Genomic DNA, 21,125 nt, shown 5'->3' with positions numbered 1-21,125 from the left:
TAAAATGTCTAGGAAAGGGATGTGATGACATTCTTCCCATTCTGTCTTGAATTTGATGTTAGGGGATAAATGGCCAGGGCCCAAAACTTCTAACTGTGTCCTTGTAAGATCGACAGAGGAGATATTAATTACGTTTGCTGTGAGGGCAAATTTAGACCAAACACTGTTGTTACATAACGGGTGACATTTTCGGTTGAGGTTGGTCTGGTGTAAATCACTAACGTAACTGGCCTTCCGAAGGGCTTGGTCCAGGAGAAATCTTCGTCTGTTTTGCCCCAACGATTCAACCTTCAGTTTTCTTTGTGACCAAGCCCTTCGGAAAGCTAGTTACGTTAGTGATTTACACCGTGCCAACCTCAACCGGAAAATTTACCGGTTATGTAACAACAGTGTTTGGTCTAAATTGCCCTCACAGCAAACGTCATTAATTTCTCCTCTGTCGATCTTACAAGGACACTGTTAGAAGTTTTGGGCCTTGGCCTTAACTTTGCACTCACACCAGAGAAACACCATGTGTTAGACTATTTAGTAGGGTTTAACAAATTCTTAGCTAATAATAATTGTGATAAAGATCTTACTTGCCTCAAAGGTTTTTTGCTTAATGGTATTTCTGAGTGCTTTAACAGAGATTGTGGCTTACCAAAATGACATCGGGTTGCACTGTCAGCTTTGGAGGAGTTAGATAACATCATTATTACCAAAGCAGACAAAGGAGGCCAAGTTGTCATTTTGGAACTTTCTGATTATGTTAAGAAGGCCTATGATTTGTTAAATGACTCAGAAACTTACGAAAAGCTCAGCAAAAACCCACTTAAGACCTCATCTGCTGAATTCAATAAACAAGTTCGCAAGATTTCAGTGGATAATTGCATTAATAATCTGAAGGTCACAAACCCCAAGCTCCCCTACTTTTATGGTCTTCCGAAGGTTCATAAAGCAGACATTCCTTTGAGGCCCACTATTTCCAATCGAGGCTCCTGTACAAGTAAACTTTCTAAATGGCTCTCAGACCTTTTGTCACCTTCTGTTGGCCAATTTTCTAACTCATATTAAAAAATTCCTCAGCTTTCATTTCCAAAATTAAGGATGCTAATATACAGGATGCCAAGTTACTCAGTCTTGACATAACCTCGTTCTTTACTAACATTAATGTTGATGATGTTCTTTCATTTTTAGAAGCCAAACTGCAACCGTTCCAGGATAATTTCCCCCTTCCAGTCAACAAAATCATTGATGTAGTTCACCTTTGTGTTTCCTCCAATGTCTTTTCTTTCCAGGACCAATTTTCTAGACAGAAATTTGGTTGCAGCATGGGTTCTAATTTATCTCCTGTTTTGGCTAACTTGTACATGGAGTACTTTGAGTGCACTCTGTTACCCGCCATCAAACCACCTGAGATGATTTGGTTCCGTTACGTTGATGACATTTTCTCAGCGTGGGATGATAGGTGGGGTGTGTTCGAGGTATTTCTGGACAAGTTGAACCATTTATCCCCTAACATCAATTTCAAAACAGAGTGGGAAGAATGTCATCAGATCCCTTTCCTAGACATTTTAATTAGAAGGATTGATGGAAAATTGTTTTTTTACAGTTTATAGAAAACCAATCCATTCGGGTAGCTATCTCCACTTTTTAGCAACTATCCCGACAAAGTCAAGAAGAGTGTTGCCTCCGGCCTTTTCTTGAGAGCTTTTAGGATTTGTAGTCCTAGATTCTTGGACCGGGAGATTGACCTCATCAAAAGGCAACTTTTGAATTTGGCATACCCGTCCTGGTTCTTGGATCAAGGCTAGAGCCAGCCACCTTAAAAATTCAGTTCCCACCACACATCCCTCTTTCAAAGACGTTTTAAAAATCCCCTATTGTAACTCCATCATTTCTTCTTTTAAATTAATTCCCAACAAGCGTCTCACAATTGCCTACCATTATCCTAACACGGTTCACAAACAAATTGTTAATGTTCATCAAAGGTTATAGGGAAATGAGTCCCCAGGAGTGTATAGCCTTCCTTGTAAAGATTGTGATTTAGTGTACCTTGGTCAAACCGGAAGGGATCTTAACACCAGGTTGATGGAGCAAAAAAGATATATTAGGTATGCCCAGGAAAATTCCGCTGTGTTCCAACACGTCAGTACCAAAAGTCACATTCTTGACTGGGACAAGGCCAAATTTTTGTTTAAGGAAATTTTTCTCTCTCAACTAAATTTAAAGTTCCTAATCTATGCTTGCGTACGAATATGTCCTCATGACGTTATGGATGAGTGGAGTAAGAGCTTTAATACCCACAATGCTTATGCGTGATCTCGCGTATAGAAAAAAGAAAATAAACAAAAAATAATACTCAATAAAAACTGGCATCACACACACACAAACGACGTCTTATATTTGAAGAATGAAGAGAGCAGTGATTTAATAATGATATTTCTAGATCGAAAAAAAGGGATAAAAACAGTGAACAGAAATTATCTACTGGTATGATATGAAATAGCAAGGGGTCGTAGAAAACAGGTGTATGTAACTGACACTTGCCTAAAAGTCTATCTAAAGAAACACCATGTGAGGACGGAGACTTTATTAGTACAATTTACGAATTATTTTATTTAAATTTAATGAAAAGTTACTTCACTACTGTTGAGAAATAGTTGGTTTGTAGTTCTTCATTTTCGTTGAATTAGAGTCTGTTTAATAATAATAATAATAAAAAAAACTCTTTTGTATGTATATACGATGATAATGATATTGATTTATGTACATATTTCTCAGATACTTTTAATCTAAATTTTGAGGAATTGAATTGTTTCTCATATGCCGAATCTTTTCAGCACTTCTATCTTTTACCGCAACAACATTGAAGATCGTAATGCAATGGGACTGTGACTGTGAAGTAGGTGGCGCACACTCGGCATTTCTCGCTAACATATTTTTTGTTTTTGCTACTTCGTTTGAGTAAAAACTTCTTTGGTTACAATCTTTTATTTTCCAAATTTCCAAATGTCATATTACACTTGCATTATATAGTGAGAAGCTGAATGACGATTTGATACATGTTAAACTTGTGCGACTTACATTGTTGAGATATTCTCATGGAAGTCTAGAATATTGTAACCATGGTCACTTCTACTGAAACGAAGTAGCAAAAACAAGTAGTATGATAGCTTAATGCGCCGCCGCCTTAAGGTAGTAGGTGCAGGTTAAGTAATGGAGTGTTGAGTTTGTATAGGAGCTTAATATCTTTGAACTACGGTAATACTGGCGTGCTGGGTAAGAAAGTTGGTATGGGTTGAGGAGGTTATAACTTGGGAAGGAGGCTCGTCTCTTGAAACAAAGTATGGAAGATGATAGAAGCATTTATTTCGGTTCACCTAGGATAAGATACAATGAAATCTTTGAGTAAGAAAACGAGAAAGGAGGAAGTTGTTCCGAAGGGTTGTGTAACCAGAAGATTCGAGACAAATATAGGATACAATAAGAGTCACGAGACACCTACCATAAGAAAACTTTGGGTGAGACGAGAAAGTCCTATTCTTAAGTGAATCATTACTGTCTCAAAACACCGGTTATGTGTGTGGGAAGAGGATCATGGTCAAACATGGGGTTTGATAATCTTTAGATAATTTATTGAGTGTTTCTGCTAGCGTTTCTGACACAATCTATGTAGATCTGGCAGGGGAATGATACAGTCAGAGTTGTAGAATAGTCGAAAGGAGTTGAACCTACATTTGGAAATGCTTTATCGGCTCATTCCTTGCCATTTATGTTAACATAAAAAGATACCCAGCAAAACAACACTTACTTGAGATGGTAAGAAATTTGATTGAGCGATAAACAGATGTCGTAGATCAGTGTATGGCCCTGGGCTCGTGAAATATAATAATAATAATAATGATAATGATGATGATGAAAAAATAGATAAATAAGCAAATAAATCAAATGTTGATGAAGAGAAACCTTTTATTTTATCATAAGGCTGACAATCATAAATATCTTCTCTCAGGACAAAGCTAAGGAAAGTTTTTTTTTATATCAAAACTCTTCACATCATATAGAAGTGTATAATTTACAACAAGATGCCATATCTTCACCCATATATATATATATATATATATATATATATATATATATATATATATATATATATATATATATATATATATATATATATATATATATATATATATATATATATATATATATATATATATATATTGCAGTATTTTTTTCATGAAAGTGGCAGTTGCCGACAAGATTGACGAGTTAAACACCATATGAGGACGGAGGTGTAATAAGCGAAACGTCGTACAAATAAAGGCTCCGTCCTCATATGGTATTTAACTCGTCAATATTGCAGTAATTCACAAGGCACACGTGAAAATAATATGCAGAAAAAACCACTGGGAAATAAGAAGCTTAGTCCGAACGTTTTCGTCTATTTAAGACATTATCAAGGAATACACAGTTACAGAGACATAGGTGGATATATATAAACATAAAGTAGAAGACAAGCTAGGAACATGGGAAGGACACACAAGATGCTTCATAATCAGGTAGAGACATATGTTTACTTATGAGGACGTTTGGTCACATGACGTTACGTCACCCCGGCCTTCCTTGGGGGGGGGGGGATGGGCATGTCCACTGTGCTAGGCATTTGTTCAAGTCACACTTTCATGAACTCCTAACCTCTCTCTGCTGCGGCGACCATCAAAATTGAAGTAGATCTTTGTTGCATTTCAGCGTTGGTGCCTAATCAGAATGATCGAGATAATTACAATGTTACCAAACCAGATTAGACCACCGTGGTGAGATACAGAGGCTGTATCATCTACGGGATGGGTCCACTGTCCTGTAGTGGACCATAAAGACTGAGCACTCACTTTTTTGGATGAGAAAATTGGATCGTTACTTATAGAACGTTAGAGTTTAACAGTCTTTTTATTACACACTATCGCTTCTGTGACAGTAAAATTCTGTTTTCTGTGAAAGTTTTATTCCATTTATGGACTACATGCTCGGCAAAGTTGTTTCTTATTTTGGTTGTATTCGATATGAATATATTCTAACATTTTACACAATCTTTAAAGATTTGAAGACTTGTATCAATTCTCCTCTGAACCTTCTTTTACACTAGTATATTTACTTGTTTATCTACATTGTCACTTATTCATTCATTCACTTATCTACTTGTTTATTAAGAAAAACAGGTATCTCATCTCAGATGATCTTGTGTTCATCTCTGATATTTGAAATTTTGAGAACATGAGTCCGGATATTTTTCCTTTTAGCTACTGTCAGGCAATTTTATTAATTTTCGTGACATCCCCTCGGTGACAAAGGCGTCTATGGTCCAGAGTTTACCTAACACAGGAAATACGTTTCGCATTGGTCATCATTCTCAATGATGTCAGTGCAGCACATATGTTATAGCGGCACACAAGGAAGAAAGTAACAGGCGTGACCCAAGCGGTGACACTTGTGTGTTATGTACCACGCAATATCGTATAACCTCCCCTCCAAAAAACGGGACTACTGTTGACGCCGGGTGACATAACAAAGTCTTATGTTATATAAAAGCGAGATGACGGGCTTATCACTTCCTGGCATCACTGGGAGGGGAAGAGATATAATCAGGACCTTTTGAAATGTCGACACAATTTGGTGATATGATATTATTTGCTAGAAAGAATGTATCAGGGATCGAGGAATAAAGAAATTGAAGTTTAGTAATGGAGCAAGGGGATAAACTTTATAACCTATATTCACTAAGCCTGTCCATGTAGACAGCACAGCTATAATGAAAAATTGTGGGAAACCATTGACATTAAAAAAGAATGAAAGAAAAGGTTAGGTGTTCATAGTTATTACTCAGTACCCTCCTTATCTATGTTCTCCTGTCTAAGCACACATTTTGGATGAAAATATCTAACCTTAAGTAAATTCCTTTGTAGGAAGAAAAAAATTAGAAGAACATGTAACTCAAAAAAAAAAAAAAAAAATCCCTTTATAGAAAAAAAATGGAAATCTGTATATATTCAACGCCGGTCATTAGAAATAACACAAGGTGTTTTCAGTGTCCAGAGTTGAAATACACAGGTAAAGAATGTGAATAAATCTGGTTTCTTACTTACTTGGAGTATGAATAAATGGGTTTTTAAGGGTCAGGGATGATACTTAAAGGAGGTAGCAATATTCGAGTTTGTTTTGAGAGAAAACTGGGCCCAAATCGAAGTATAATTTTCATTCGACAGAACCTGTTTTAGATGTGGACAGAAAGATGTGAGCATGTTAACTTGTTTAGGACAGCATAGAAACATTCTATATTACATCATCCTTAAGTTAGGCAACAGAGTCTATGTAACTTGTTGTTTCTGGTAACTGGTTAAGTTAAGGATAGAGTGAAGGGTTTAGGGAGTTTACATGATTTAGATGAGAAGGGGTGTGTTGGTCGTTGAAGCGATCATTCAAGTCGTCTTGTGCCATTATAATACTGATCTACTATGTCTCCAAACTTCGTAACTTTGTCTCTAAATGAATTTAAGTTCATGTCGACTTCATCTAAGTCGTCTACCATTGCTCTACCGAATAAAGATCTGCTGATTACACAAACAATGTTTGGAACGGAAGTATCCCCTTGCTTTGGTGATTTGATGGTGATCAAAGTTTAAGTCAATGATGATCCTATTGAGCTTAGAATGAATAGAATCAATGTGAGATGTAGAAAAACAAATGTGAGCTCATTCTGCTGTGACAGAATTTGGCTTTCGTGTAGATAGCATATAAAGTATCTTGTATTGGATGTCTCGTATTTTGGACATTATTTCTTCCATGTTGGCTGAATGGTTGAGGTGTCTTCTCTTGATAAGATTAAACCCAGTGGGGGATTATGTAGTCTGGATGGCGAAGTTGAAAATATGTTTGGGATGAATTACTCCAAGAAATAGAGATTTAGAAACATTCTCTATATTCTGTAGTGTAGAGAATTATGTAAGCATTGGTTATGTTAAAAAGATGGTATTGTTTGATGAACCAGGGTATTGCTTAATGTAGTTCCTCCTTTCCATGATGATTTGGCTCGTTTCTATTGGAAGGAGGATAAAGCAAGTAGTAAGAACGATAATTATAAAGAAAAATAATGAAATGGGTCTCAAGTTACGGGCGCCTTGTAACTTGGACTTCACTTAGAGAGGATGAGAAGAGAGGGATCACAGTACCACGTTGAAGTTTGTGTCTTGTGTGTTCTTGGATGATTTTTGTGTTTTCGTTCGATGGAAGGCTTTTAGGTTTGATGTTAATTTTGTGGAAGGAAGTTTGCCCGATGGAGGATCGTTTTCACATCCGTTTTGTATTTTGTCCTCTTGAGACGCCTTACGTGAATAATCTTGATGCATTACGGATTCATTGTAGTAAGTATGTTATTTCCCAGACATTTGGGTCTTTCAAGTTCAAGATCTCGTTGGAGTTGCGAAAGGGTGGACATTTCATAGCTGTTGCCTTCTTTTATATATTATATTCTTACTAATCTGTGTTGTTTTGATATTATCTCTGCTCTTAAGGTTTGTAAGTTGTTTTTCCATTTTTTGTGTAACCCAATGAACTCTAACACATATCTATTGGTATAGTCATTTCCATTGTACAGATTCCCATCCAGAATATTATATGGGAAGCAGATAACTTGTACAGAGACTAGGTAGTAAGGAATTTTCTTTGTAGCAGTTTATAGATACAATTGTGGTGGCCATTGACTAGGGCATCCAATCCCCCCAAGGTCGTGTATCATGTGGGTGAGTGGTCGTATAAATTCCAATACCTCACGGTTGTAACGTTTGCCTCATTCATTTTCATAAGCATAGGAGATTGCTGTGAAAGATATGTCTTTTCTCTCTCCTTTCTTGTACCATCGCGTTCTTAAATTCTGTTTCATTATCAGGAAGGATCTATTTGAGAAATTTGTATTTCAGTAACATCATATCGACTAATGCCTTTCCTATTTCTTTTTGTCATTTGCCTTTTTATATAGGTGTTACAGTGTATTTGGAGAAGAGCTCAGTTCCATTTAGTCAAAGCTTGGTCTTTGATGATTGTGAAGGGTATCACGAGCGGATGAATTTATTTCTTATTCCAAGTCTCAGCTGGGACTGGAAGCTCTTAAATAGGAGAATGACCAGGTCTCTCTCAAGTGAAACATATACAAATTAATTTCATGATTTCTAATCTAATCTCCGATTATTAATATTGTCTTCTAGTGTGCAAAGAGTATTTATTTCTAACAGGTGACCTACACTAAGGATTTCATATGCCAACACATAAACATAAACGCACATACACATACGTACGCAGACACACACATACACGCGCGTGCGCTCACACACGACTCGATGGAGCAGTTAGTAAATTTCCCGACCGCCACTACGGAGATCCGGGTTCAAATCCAGCCAAGGACTGAAATAATTTCAGTATCGCTGCGCTGCGAGTCGTTACAACAACTCTCGTTGGCGGGGAGTTGGGTGTGCCTGTGAGCCTGTGAATATAAGGTCACAGCATTACCCATAGGTCGGTTGTACATGAGCTCTGATCTCTTTTCCGGAAGGAAAATAGCTGTCGATCATGAGTCCAACACGTGACCCAATACCATGGTGGTGAATCACACACACACACACACACACACACACACACACACACACACACACACACACACACACACACACACACACACACACACACACACACACACACACACACACACACACACACACACACACACACACACACACACACACACACACACACACACACACACACACACACACACACACACACAGCTGGAACAAGTTAGATGAGAAAATTACAGTTGGAACAAGTTTGTTCCACCCCCTTTTGTTATCACCACTGGGTTTTTCCCCTTCTTTGCTGTCTTTGCTCTTCTTCAGTACTTTTCTAGAGTTTTCTTGTTAATTCATAAGTTTCACTCAAGTTCAGGTAAGTAGGCCCCCTGCCTAAGTTCCGATTGAGGGTGAATAAAATGAGGTTGAAATTTTCAGTGAACGTGTTGGTCTAAATCAATAAACCCGAGAAATCCCTAGAGCAGGGGTTCTCAGCCTTACTTGGCCCATTCACCCCTTTTACCATTTGTCAGAATGTCATTCCCCCCCTCCTTTCCAAGATTGTCTGTTTCAAAAGGTGCATTCTAAATAATATGCAAATATTACTAAAAACCCTTTTATTTTTTCCAAATTAGTATATATTTTTCCCAAATTACTATAAATCCAGCCCAATGACAGGCCAGATAGGCCAAAACCTATAATTGCTTTCCTCACCCCGTAAGCTGACTGTGGTCACAAATCACCCCCAGAAATCCCAAAATTCCCCCCTGGGGTTGAATTTTACCCTTATGAGAACCCCTGCCCTAGATGAATTCTCAAAGTCGCGTCTAGCCACCTTCGTTCTGACATCACTTTTTTTTTTCTCCATCCAATAATCTTTTACTTCTCAAAGAAGTGCCACACCTTAAGGGCGTGCCTTTTCCCTTTTGTCCAATAATATTTCTCCTCGTACACATTTTCTCCAATCCGAGAGGCTGTTACAGCGTTTCTACTAACATTGCTACATAAGCATTATGTCAAAACGGAGATGGTTTGTTTACCTAGACAGGACGGCGGCTAAACAACTTCCCGACTCAGCACTCGTAGTCGGCGCGGTCGCCACAGAATCAAAACACCCTAATAAAAAAGACTATAAAATTTCCTTCCAGTCCTTCTACCTCCTCGATCTACCTCCGATCTACCTTAAATGTCTACCTTTATCTACCGACCTCTTACAGGGCTCGGCAGCTACCGTTGGTCGTCCCGACCAATTTCTTATTTCCCTCTTACAGGGCTTTGCTAATATATACTTAGAATAAGCTAATCTACCATTGCGTAAAATTGTATATCAAAGATATAAGCAACCCTCCAGAATGCAAAATTCATGCAATATATAAGGCATATTTAAGCAGACACATGGTTAATATGGTTAATGGGTTTTGACAGAGTCAATCTCCGGAATACAACAATAGAAATCAATGCAGACAATAATATTGAAGAAAAGAGTACACCGAGAATAATTGTTGTATTAGAAAAGTCATTTAAGGGAGATCTTGACAGTGATCTTCTCTTAATTTTCAAAGGAGGTGAGTTTTCAAGCAATGTGAAGTTGAAGGTTGAAATATATGAATCTTCTGTTAAATGTATGGTATTAAGGGTATTAGAAATGGTGGAAATAGTGCCTCCATACAATTCACAGGTATCGATTACTGAGATAAGTCCTTCAACCAAATCCAATTTAGAACTCAACCCGGGACAATTGATTGATATTTTTGTTTTGTTATGGAAAAACAGATAATGAGATCCTTGTATGTTACAATAAGGAATTTGGTCTACATAATTTTTTTGATAATGGCAATTGTTCATAACAGACACATTCCTAACCAGAGAAGCTTCACATGAATTTTTCAAAGCTTCACGGAACACAAAAAGAGAAGAATGACAGAGATAAAGATTCTTATAAACTCTTTTACAATCATTTAATTTATCATTAGAGATCATGCTTTCTTTTAGATTGTCTACAGAAAGGATGTAATTGATTGGATCTACAACTGGAATATCTACTTCATATAATGAACCATTTACCTTCAATGGGAAAGGTATCAATTTGAATAAGTTAAATCTTATGCCTGATGAAAAAGGAATTTCTATTATCACTGAGGTTATATTTAAGTATGAGGTCAATAATGGGTAATACAAGGCCACATTAGCTTCCTCAAAGAAAGGTTCAAAGTTCCAATCCTTCCCTGCTGAATTAATTATTTTAATGAGTTGAGGTATTGGAAGGAGAGAAGAAGTTACTTGACCCGAATTTGCCATAACTAAATCTTGTACAAAAGATTCCAACTGAACTTGCATCTCAGATAATTTCAAATGTATAGTATTGAGTTTCAAGAAAAGTTGCATTGTATTCTCTTGTTCACTTTGTTTCAAACTGAGATTCTCTAAGTTATCTGAAATATCAGAGACCATTTCCTCAATGTTTTTAATGCTTGTTTGTAAATCATCACTTTTTGCAACCTTCTCCTTCAATTTATTCATAGAAATTTTCAAATCAGCAAGGAAGGTAAAGTTGGCAATTCCCAATCCAGCAAGAGCTCCTAAAGCCACTACTATTACACTTCTCTTTTGTTTATCATTGCTTTTGAAATTTGAACCTATGTTTTACAATTTGTCCTCTATTTCCTTTATCTTATTATCAAGTTTACTTTGAACATATTTACTGGAAATGTTCTGTTTTAACACCTTTAATTTCCCTCTTATGGAGTCCACATCTTCTTTAATTTTTGTTATATTCTTGTAATCAAGAACTACTCGTACTACCTTATCCACCAATATTAGGTTACCTTGATGATGTACCAATGCTATCGGATTCCAGTCCATGGCACTCACCAAACTTAATATTATTAATAAGGCAGTCTTCATCTGTAAAATACATCAAGATTAATATTCAATTCATTAAGAATAGTATGATAATATTCTCTATACTCTTCAGGGTTCTCAACATTGATACACAGGGTATCACTACAATCATCTTCATAGATCTGCAACCTTATTTTCCTCATGCCATCTAAATGTCCTATCAATTCTTCCTTGTTTTCTATGTGGATTAAATGAAATTTATTTCCACCTGCAGAATCAATTACTCTATATGGACCAGTGTACCTTGGTGAAAGTTTATTATTGGGTGAAGTTAGTTTGACCATTACTAAATCTCCAATTTTCAATTCTAGTTAATGAGCTATTTTGTGTTGTTGCTTTTTCATCTCTTGTGAGTACACCTGCATATGTTCCCTAACTCTTTGGTGAATACTTTGAAAAGTATTTATCCTATTTTATATATAATCATCTATATTATATATGGATTTCTGATCTGCAGTCAACATTTCATATGGAAGAGTTTTGTCCTCCCCAAAAATTATAAAATGAGGTGTATCACCTGTTGCTACATTAATTTGGTTGTTCAGGATACACTTAACACACGGAATCCAAGTATCCCAAGTTATACAATGAGGACTTATCAGAGTTGTAAGACATATAGTTATTTTTTTTCATTTAACCTTTCTACTACTCCATTAGTTTATGGATGATTCACTAATATATTGACTTTCTTGATATGGAATACACTACATAAATTTTCCAAGATTTTGTTAATAAATTCAGTTCCATGATCTGAAACTAAGATATTAGGTGTAGTGAAATTACAGATTATCTGATCATAGATTACGGAAGCAATAGTTTCAGCTTTCTTATTGACTATGGGTTGTAATATACAGAATCTTGAAAAATAATCAATAGCAACAAATGAATATTTATATCCACTCTCAGATATAGGTAATTCCAATGTGTCAATGTGAACTCTTTCCCAAGGTTTCTGTGGAATGGGATAGGTGAGTATAGGAGTAGGTTTTGGTGTATTTCCTTTCACTTTAACACATTCTACACACTTTTCTATATAATCATATATAGATTTCTTCATACCTGGCCAAAAGTATTCATGTTGTGCTTGTCTATAAGTTTTATTCTTTCCTGGATGTGAACTACAATCACTATCATGAAGTAACTTCAATATCTCATTTACAAGAGTTTGTGGTATAACCAACTGATTTACTTGGCCTCTAGAAATATCTTTCCCACTTACAACTGTTTTCCTATACAAAATTCCATTAATCAAATGAAATTCCTCTATCTTATACCCCTTTGGTAGCTTTGGAGGATCTTCTCTTGGGTTCATTAAATGCTTGATTAATGAATCACATATCTCATCATCTCTCTGTTCTCTTATTAGCATTTCCTCATCTAAAGTCACTAATTCTTCTATACTACAAACAAAACTAATCAACCCAGTCATTGGTTGACAAATGTTTCTAGAAAGTGCATCTGCCGTAGCATTCGTTTTACCTGGAATACATTCAAATTGAACTTCATAGCACTGAAGTATTGCAAACCACCTAGCAAGTCTGCCCCTAAGATTCTTATGCTTAAATAAGTTCTGAATAGCTGTGTGATCAGTCCAAAATCTGATTGGATATCCTAGTATCATATCCCTAAAACTCCCTAAAGAATAAATTATTGCTGAAGTTTCTCTTTCTGTAATAGAGTAGTTTCTCTCCGCACTATTACAAAGTTTTGATGTGTAAGCTATGGGTTTCAAAGTTCCATTTCTCTCTTGCATCAGTATGCCTCCTAATTCTATGTCAGATGCATCAGTACAAAGAATGAATTCTTTTTCATAATCAAGGAAAATTAAGATGGGGGAACTCGTGAGTGTATCTTTCAACTTGTCAAAAGCTTCTTGCGTGCAGGTCCCCATATGAACTTTGAGTCCTTTCTCAACAAAAAACTTAGTGGATTAGCAATGTCAGTATATCGTTTAATGAATTTTCTATAATATCCTGTCAATCCCAAAAAGCTCCTAACCTTGTCTACATTGGTCGGAACCGGAAAATTCTTGGCAGCGTCAACCTTTGAATTCACTGTACTAAGTCCATGTCTGTCTATCTTATGTCCTAAATAAATAACACTGTCTTGCAAGAACTTACATTTTTCAAGTTTTACTTTTAACCCTGCTTCTCCTAATCTTGAGAATATCAAATCTAATTTCTTAAAGTGCTCCACTGCAGTCTGAGAAACTATTAAAATGTCATCTAGAAATACACTGGCAGTGTTTCCTAACAATCCATCTGGAATAGTATTCATTAATCTCATGTAAGTTAATGGACTATTACATAACCCAAATGGCATTCTCTTGAACTCATAATGTCCTGTTGAAGTAGAAAATGCTGTGAACTCACTTGAGTCTTCATGCAACTCTATTTGCCAAAAAGCTGATTTGATATCAATAGTAATAAAATATCTATTCTCAGTTCCCAAACTTCTCAAAATGTCACCGATAATGGGTAATGGTAACCTATCACGAACGGTGTGCTTATTTAATTCCCAATAATCTATCACTGGGCGCATAGTACCATCTGACTTTGGCACCAAAATCAAAGGTAAGTTCCACTCACTTTCACTATGTTCAATAGTATCCTGTGATAACATTTCAGTAACCAGTTTATCTACTATTGCTAATTTAGAGTGAGGAACTCTGTAGGCGTGTATGTAAATAGGTTGTGTTCCTGGTTTTAACTTAATATGATGTTTTAAAACAGTTGTTTTGCCTAAGGTGTCCCCCGGCAAAGCAATTGCTTTATTGTGCTTCACAAGCAAAGCAAGTAAACTTTCATCCAACTCAGGGCAATTAGTTGATTGTAATAATTCTTTATATCTATTTCTTAAATCTATTCCTTCTTGAACTGAACAGATTGATGAAGTTGTTAATTCTATCTCCTCACTACTCTCATTTAAAATCTTAATGGGTTTAGTACACACCTGAAAACATCTTATTTGTGTACCTTTCCTTAATACTATCTCCTTATTCATAGTGTTATTTACTAGTATTTCCACTCTGTTCTTATTTGACATATAAATCCCTGAGTCCCACTTCAACCCTTTAATTTTGATTGATTCTGGGACTGTAATTATTTCAGTCTACATTGACTCCTTTCAAACACACTTCCACCTCATTAATTGACATGGGATGCAACAATGTCGACCTTGTTACACCACCATCTACAATTAGCAAAGCTTCAGTCGTTGATAACTGAACATCTGAGTTGGGTTCACAAGTTGCTTTACTTTCTGTTGGTCTGGACCGCTCGGCCTCGTTATCTAAGATAGAAATGTTATCAAGGGATTCATTGATTCCTGTCACTGGTCTTAAGTCTGGTTGATTAAAAAATGGAGTTAACTGTGACTTCACAAAAATTCCTAAGTCAGCAGGACAAATTACCATGTTTTCTTTTCTCATAGTTGCAAATCCTATCAATAAATCTCCTGGAAAAACAGATTCTTCTACCACTATCACTGGAATGTACAAATGTTCATTTGTATATATGATAACTTCTAGTTCAACCTTATCTAATGTTTTTAACTGATTTCCAGTTATTCCTTGCAATGAGTAACGGATTGGTTCCAACATTTTCACTCCTGGGTTCAACTGGACCCTGTATCAATAAATATTTGAATAGGCTTATTGAGCACTCTACCAGCAATGAGAGGTCCTACAGAAGTTTTTCCAACAGTAATGATCAGTTTGTCAGTTTCTTTAATCTCTCTTGCATTCCCATATTTAACACAATACCGTCTATCGGTACATATATGGGGAGTTCTGAAATTGTTTATTCTGTATCTGGGGGTTTTCCTCTCAACTCTGGGGGTATCCGAAAATTTCTGCAGCCAATACCCCGTCTGGGGTATTGGCTGCTTGTTATTGTGGCAAAGTAGCATGCAGTTGATACTTTAGGGTCTATATGGGGCACCACTACGGACCAGAGCCACACATCATTTTGTCTATGATAGAGGAAAACTCTGTTCATAGAGAAATGATGACACTTTTATACTACGACTGTCCCTCCGTTATGCTGTCCTCCAACCCCTTGTTGCTGTCCTGTACCATTTTTCTGAGTATTCCTTTTCTGTGATGGGGGAATTCCCTGTGGTGGGGGAAAAGAATACTGCCACCAAGTATTCCCACGTGGATCGTAAGAGGCGAAAAAAACGGGACGGGGATTGGGACTAGGCATCCTTCTCCTTGTAGCCCCACAGGGGAAATTCCTAAAAAAAGAAAAGAAGGCATAAGAGGGGCTGGAAAGCCTCGGACCAGCACCCTAAGGTTTGGGTCTTTTAATGTGCGTGGATGTGGTACAGATGAGAGTAAAAGGGAAGAGATAGGTAGTATGTTTGTGAGAAGAAAGATGGATGTGTTGGCTTTGAGTGAAACTAAGTTGAAAGGGAAGGGTGAGTGTAAGTTTGGGAGTGTAAGTGGGAGGTTATCAGGAGTGAAGAGAGGGCGAGGGAGGGAAGGGGTGGCCATTCTAGTAAGTGAAGAGATAGGTAAACGGGTAGTGGAGTGGAAGGAGGTTTCCTCAAGGATAATGTGGATGAAGGTGAAACTTGGAAAGGAGATGTGGGTCTTTGTAAGTGCATATGGGCCTGGCAGTGAGAAGAGTGTAGAAGAAAGAGAGGCCTTTTGGATAGATCTAAATGAGTGCATAGAGGATTTGAGAAGAAATGGCAATGTGATAGTACTGGGAGACCTTAATGCTAAGGTGGGAAATGGTCCAATCGATGGAGTGGTTGGGAAATGTGGATCTTGGTTGAGAGGATTAGGAGAGGAACAGAGGGAGTAATTGGTGAGGAACAGTGTGGATTTAGGACAGGTAGAGGTTGTGTAGATCAGATCTTTGTGGTAAGACAGATATGTGAGAAAGCTATAGGAAAGGGGAAGGATGTTTTTTGGGCTTTTATGGATCTGGAAAAGGCTTATGATAGGGTAGACAGAAAGGCACTGTGGGAGGTTATGAAGATATACGGGATAGGAGGAAAGCTTCTGGGAGATGTCAAGAGTTTTTATGAGAATAGTAGAGCTTGTGTCAGGATTGGAAATGGAGAGAGTGAGTGGTTCGAGGTAAAGGTGGGACTTCGTCAAGGATGCGTTATGTCACCCTGGCTGTCCAACTTATACATGGATGGGGTGGTGAGAGAGGTAAATGCAAGGGTAGTGGGCAAGGGATTGGAGATGGTTAAAGAAAATGGAGAAAAGTGGGAGGTGAGCCAGTTGTTGTTTGCGGACGACACTGCGCCTGTGGCAGGATCGGAGGAGGGATTGAGGAAGTTGGTGGCAGAGTTTGGGAGAGTATGTGATAGAAGAAAGCTAAAGATAAATGTGGGTAAAAGTAAGGTGATGAGATGTACAAAGGGTGAAAGTGGCAGTAGACTGGAAGTGAGCATTAAGGGAGAGCGACTGGAGGAAGTGGATAGTTTTAGATACTTGGGTGCAAATGTGGCTGGAAAAGGTAGAGTGAAAGTGGAAGTAGAATGTAGATTGAGAGAAGCGAGTAAATTCCTTGGTGGATTAAAGAGTGTAATGAGGAGTAGACATTTGGGAATGGATGCTAAGAGGAGACTGTATGAAGGAGTGATTGTGCCAACAGCACTGTACTGGGCAGAAACATGGAACATAAGAGAAGAAGAGAGAAGGAGTTTGAATGTGTTTGAGATGAGGTGTCTGAGAAGTATGATGGGGGTTACTAGGCTAGATAGAGTGAGAAATGAGGAGGTGAGGAGGAGAACGGTGGTGGAAAGGGAGCTGGGAGATAGGGTTGATGAAAGAATATTAGGATGGTTTGGACACATGGAAAGAACGAGTGAAGAAAGACTTGTAAAAGAGGTGTGGAAGGCAGATGTGGAGGGAGTGAACATGAGGGGGCGTCCTAGGATGAGGTGGATGAATGGGGTGAAGGGGGATTTGGGGAAGAGGGGAATGTCTGTTGAGGAAGGACGGGAGAGGACAGAAGACAGGGGTGAATGGAGAGTGGTTGAATATGGATGATGCTGTAATAGCATGAGGTGGAATGGGTGGGTGGATGGGGGGTGAGGTAGCATGTGTGAGCAAAATTTGACGCAGCCCGAAGGGATTTCTCCCCGTCCTCTCATTTTATTCAATAGGGGGACGGAGAGGGGGGGTCGCCGATTTAATGAAGCGGCCTTGCTGTGGATGTGCTGTCTTGCGACACTGCTTCTGACCCAGGGCAGTGGACAAGGTGCAGGGATGACCCGTCTTTCAGGTGATGCTAAGATAAGAGGGAGAGTGGAGGGGTGTGGAGTGTATTCAGGGATGGAATGGGTGGGAATGATTTTATGCCCTTTTCTTTTTGGCTACCCCCCTTGTAATGGGGAAAAAGCCTTGGTATATGTATGTATGTATATGTATGTATGCATGAGTCCTATGACCTATCTTATTATGATAAATACAGAATGGTGGGTTCCTACATTGATACTCACTGTGACCCTCATATATGCAATTTCTGCAAATAATTCCATAAAAACAGTCTTGTGCTTTGTGTCCCCAGGTATTACAGTTAAAACATAGGATTCTAGCATCCCTAGATGGACTTCTAACATGGTGTCTGTGTCCTACTTCAGTTTTTATCGTCTCTCTAGAGTTCCTATGTTAGCTTACGGGCATTACATATGGGTTTATTGTTCTGGTCTCACTGTATCCTTGAAGAAGATAATCTACTTCTCCCAAACTTACATCTGACTTCAAATCTTTGTACAGCTTTTCTGCCGTTAAGTCATCAGAATTTTTGGTTAACAAACCAAATGTGATCATTTTGATTACCTGAGAAATTTTCATTTTGTCACTAGATCTTTCTATCCAGTCTGAATCTTTCAAGATAGAATTCATGTCTTTTGACCATCTATCTAATCTAGCTAAGTACTCTATGTCAGTTTCACTTGTCCTAACTTCTTTTATAATTTTTGCTAAAGACCTAATAGGATCCTGGTCACATTTGGACATAAAATGTTTGATGAAAGCTTTCTTATAAGCTTCATATTGGTTAATCTCTTCCATTTGTTGGAAATTAATGATAAACCTAGCTCTTCCATTTTTAGGGTCGATATTCTCCTTCAGAACCTCTATTTTTCTTTTTTCATCTGTAATGTTTCTACTCACAATAAGAGTATATATCAAATTAAGGTATTTGTTGACCCCATAGGTATTTGCTTCCCAGTAAATTTTGGGATATTAATATTTGAGGTATGAACCTCATGTCTCAACACGTTAGAATTCTGGGTGGTACTCATACCTTGCTTTAACCTGGCTGCCTCCACGTATTTTGCTTGCGATGTCACTTCGCGATGTCAACTTCTATCTTGACGTCCTTCTTCAGCCTTGTCATTCGCCAGAGACGTTGTTCCTCAACTTCATCACTCACTGCCTTGAAGACCGGCATGTAGATGGATCACCTTCAAGAATTCTGGTTCCACTCGTATCCACTCGTAATAGTAGTTGCTCGTAGTTGTCGTCCCGTTTCCGAACCAACACTCTCTTGGTTGTGGTTGCCGTATTCCCGTAGACTTTCTCGCACCACTTCGCACCAGTCTATCTTGCTTGCACCACTTTACGCACCAGTCTATCTTGCTTGCACCACTTTACGCACCAGTCTATCTTGCTTGCACCACTTCACGCACCAGTCTATTCTATTGTTCTCTTTGGAGAGATACATCCCACCGCTGCCACCACTGTTCCACCCCCTTTTGTTATCACCACTAGGTTTTTCCCCTTCTTTGCTGTCTTTGCTCTTCTTCAGTACTTTTCTAGAGTTTTCTTGTTAATTCATAAGTTTCACTCAAGTTCAAGTAAGTAGGCCCCCTGCCTAAGTTCCGATTGAGGGTTAATAAAATGAGGTTGAAATTTTCAGTAAACGTGTTGGTCTAAATCAATAAGCCCGAGAAAAACCTAGAAGAATTCTCAAAGTTCGCGTCCAGCCACCTTCGTTCTGACGTCACTTTTTTTTTTCCATCCAATAGTCTTTTACTTCTCAAAGAAGTGCCACACCTTAAGGGCGTGCCTTTTTCCCTTTTGTCCAATAATATTTCTCCTCGTACACATTTTCTCCAATCCGAGAGGCTGTTATAGCCCTTCTAGTAACATTGCTACATAAGCATTATGTCGAAACGGAGATGGCTTGTCCACTTACAGTTTTGGTTACATCAGCATCATTACAACCAGTCACCTCTGTATAAACATACAACAACCTCGTCGGTCGTTTGTTTACCTAGACTGGACGGCGACTAAACAACTCCCCGACTCAGCACTCGTAGTCGGCGCGGTCGCCACTGAATCATAACACCCTAATAAAAAAGACTATAACATTTCCTTTCAGTCCTTCTACCTCCTCGATCTACCTCCGATCTGCCTTAAATGTCTACCTTTATCTACCGGCCTCTTACAAAGTTAGATGAGAAAGTAGTGTGTGCAAAAACAATACATGAATTTAGAAATAGTTTAGATATAATGAGATATGAAGACGGGACACCACGAGCATAGCTCCCCTTCCCGTAAAATACAACTAGGTAAATACAACTAGGTAAATACACACACACACACACACACACACACACACACACACACACACACACACACACACACACACACACACACAACACAACACACAAGCGCACACACACACACACACACACACACACACACACACACACACACACACACACACACACACACACACACACACACACACACACACACACACACACACACACACACACACACACACGAGATTCAGAACCGCAAACATCTCTTCGTTTGTGCTCCGTAACAGAGGAAAATTCTTGGTTATACAACGAAAGAAAGAAGCTTGATTTGTATTGAATGGGAAGGGGAGCAATTGAGGGTCTCCACAATAAATTCTCTCCAGTGCTAGGTTGAAGTAAAAAGAGAAAATACAGGAAAACATCGATAAGTTTGAATCGAAAGATGACTTGATAGCAGAGATATCTAGGGGCGCCACGCCGAGGTATAATGTAAACAGGCATTTTTAAACACCAGAAAAAATTCGAGTGTATGATGAAGAATCGTTTTCAGGATTTGATAAGTACGAAAGAAGAAATTTAAGTCGAATCTTAGACATAGAGTGGGAAATGAGTAAAAATGGAAAATGTTGGAAGAACATGGCACTAGGGAAAGAAATTGTAGAATTAACGGATTGTTTACCCCAAGCTAACATCGAGATTTTCTGAACTAGAAAAACGTACTTAGAACTAAAAACTGAACTTAAGGTAATAAAAAATTATACAATAGAGTTTAAGCGTGAAAATGAAAAGATAAAAATTAATTATACTACCTGTAGTGAAAACATAACAAAAAGGTAAATAAAAAATACAAGAAATTACAAAAAAAAAAATGAAGAAAGCTTTAAATACTGGTTCAACAGAAGATGCAGTGAGGCAAAAAGATAGAAGAGACAAAGCTTGGAAAAGATGGTGAAAATATTAAGAAAAAATGGAAATGGCAAATATATATAAACTATCAAAATGAGTTTGTAGAAGTGCAAAGAGAGGAAAAAGGAACTATGAAAAAGACATTATAGAAAAATGCAAAGAGCAATCCAGACTGTTCTATAAATATGTGAATGATAAACA

The sequence above is a fragment of the Oratosquilla oratoria genome, chromosome 32 (genome assembly GCF_046742065.1).
Source record: "Oratosquilla oratoria isolate Oo_2021 chromosome 32, ASM4674206v1, whole genome shotgun sequence".
Taxonomy (NCBI): Eukaryota; Metazoa; Arthropoda; class Malacostraca; order Stomatopoda; family Squillidae; genus Oratosquilla; species Oratosquilla oratoria.
Note: the sequence above shows the minus strand (reverse complement) of the source record.